Raw genomic sequence first — 2,500 nt, 5'->3', positions numbered from 1 at the left:
AGCAATAACGTAATCTAGTCGTCACTAAATTACCAAAGGACGTTTAGAAAAAGAAAAAGAAAAAGAAAAAAATGCAAATGCAATAACACGTATATAGAGAAACATGGAAAAAGAGAAAATGTAACGTTTCGAATCTACCCAAGACGTTGTCTGTTTCCGAATCCAGGCAAAATCCTTGTATTTTAATATTTATTTTTTTACTGTACTTATCTAACTGTCAGGATAGATTGGATAAAATTAGGTGTTACCCTCAAATACCGATTATTCAAATTAAATTACTAATCACAATAATAAAGTGGCTTTTCCAAATCTTGCTTACTTTCGGAGTACACTCATCCGTATGGAGATATTATTTTATAGTATCACGTCAAGTATCACTAGAGCTATTCCTCAACTAGCTCTCTGGGTACAATTTTGTTTCCTTATCTCGCATTCCGTACTTTCTGTGACAAAGTTTTAAGGAGTTGTCTTACTCTCCTCAGCGAGTCAAGGTGGCAAAGTCCTTCACCTCTTTTGAGTGTGTGTATTTCGCAAATAAGAACCTTAGCCATTTTATCTCAGACTACCCAGGTTTAAGCGATTTTAGAACGAGCTGGGTAATGGTATAGCTTTACGGTTTTCGTGTATTTCTTTGTTCATTTATGGCTATTTATTTATTTTAACAGTGATTTACTACCCACACATGTTATAAGATGTTACCAAGACTTCTCCTCGGATTGTTTAATAGTTTAATTTAGTAGATTCCGCGTGCTTCAATTTCCTTGCGAAGTGTTGGTCGCTTGTGTGGTTGTTACCTGGGTGCTGTGCCTTGTTTTAGTGTTACAGCTCCTAGGAATAGCTGCTAGACTCGTAGTGGAAACAGAGTACATTTTTATTTTTATAGTCATTGCATGTGTAGACTGGCAACCTTCATTATGTCTGCTTATTTCAACTAGTCATTTATCTATCAACTTCGGTATTTATGTACTTCTTGACATTGTTTATTATTTACGTAGTTACATAACCCATTTATTCATTGACATTGTTAACTTACTAAATTGAGGAATTTTCAATGATTGCTAAATAAAAAGGCAAACATTCAACACTTTGTGCTCAATACAACATAGTAATTAGTACTGAATACACATAGAATGAACAGATAATTGAGGCATCCCATCACTAAAGTTTACCTAGCTTGCAACATTAAAATTTGTTACCATGGAATGGTTGAAGCAAAGGCCACAGTTCCACTTTGTTTTCACTGATATTTTCTTTAAAGTGCGAGGATCTAAAAGCTGTTGAATTCCGGAACAAGTCAGTAACATCGGTAGAATTTCTGACAATTATTGATCAGTGGGTTACACATGGGAGACCTTTAAATGTCCGCTCGGAACTACATTTGTGATGAAGTGGTGGTTCGCTCAGGTACACGGTTCCCAAATGGAACAACTTCGGATATAACTTTTGTTGTGTTTTTCTGTCTGTCTGTCTCTGTCCCTCTCTCATTTCTTCCATGTTCTGTATGATCTAAAAGTATTAAGGGAGAGAGAAAAAAAAGTTACTGTTATTCATGTTATATCATGTAATTCTGACGGTCAAATACATCTCTTGTATTGTGAAGATATTCATTGTCATTCATACCTTTTCTACTATTACGAGTGCGGGGCAGACGTAGACGTAGTTCATAATATACATAACAGCGGACTATATAAATATCATCTGACAGGAGCATGTGCCTCCAATTCATATCAAGTATGCGTGCTACAAATAAATTTGATATGATGGAAGTCCTATGGCAAACTCCTCACTTCATGTTGACAGGCCTGGTCCCTTAAGCTTCATTGTGTTATTTGTTGACTGAGAGTCCAAATGATCTGTTATGAGGAGGACTATAATATGGTTCATGTTCGTATCCCGTATGTGATGTGGTGTTCGTTAAGCTACGGCGATGTACAGAGTTCATTGTGACATTTGTACAAGAAGATATGGATGAGGATGAGTACTATGAGAAAGCAGGTGTACTTGTTTCGATTATATCTTCATCGGAAATGCGGCTGTGGTGAGGAACGACCTTTGCTGTGGCGCTGGGCGAATGCGGACTCAAACAAACAAACTTCGAGCGCCTGGCGGTCTGTCGTTCGAAACTGGCTCATTAGTATTAGAACAACGATGGCAATGGAGGAAGAGTGTAAGTAACTCATTCTATATACCGTATATATACATACATATATATATATATATATATATATATATACATATATACATATACATATATACGCAAACACGCACACACACGCGCGCGCACACACACACACACACACACACACACACACACACACACACACACACACACACACACACACACACACACACACACACACACACACACACACACACACACACACACACACACACACACACACACACACACACACACACACACACACACACACACACACACACACACACACACTCACACACACACACATGTGTGTGTGTGTGTGTGCATATATATATATAT

The sequence above is a fragment of the Penaeus chinensis genome, chromosome 23, assembly GCF_019202785.1.
Source record: "Penaeus chinensis breed Huanghai No. 1 chromosome 23, ASM1920278v2, whole genome shotgun sequence".
In the NCBI taxonomy this organism is placed as follows: Eukaryota; Metazoa; Arthropoda; class Malacostraca; order Decapoda; family Penaeidae; genus Penaeus; species Penaeus chinensis.
The sequence above is the reverse complement of the archived record's forward strand: the minus strand, read 5'-3'. Positions refer to the sequence as shown.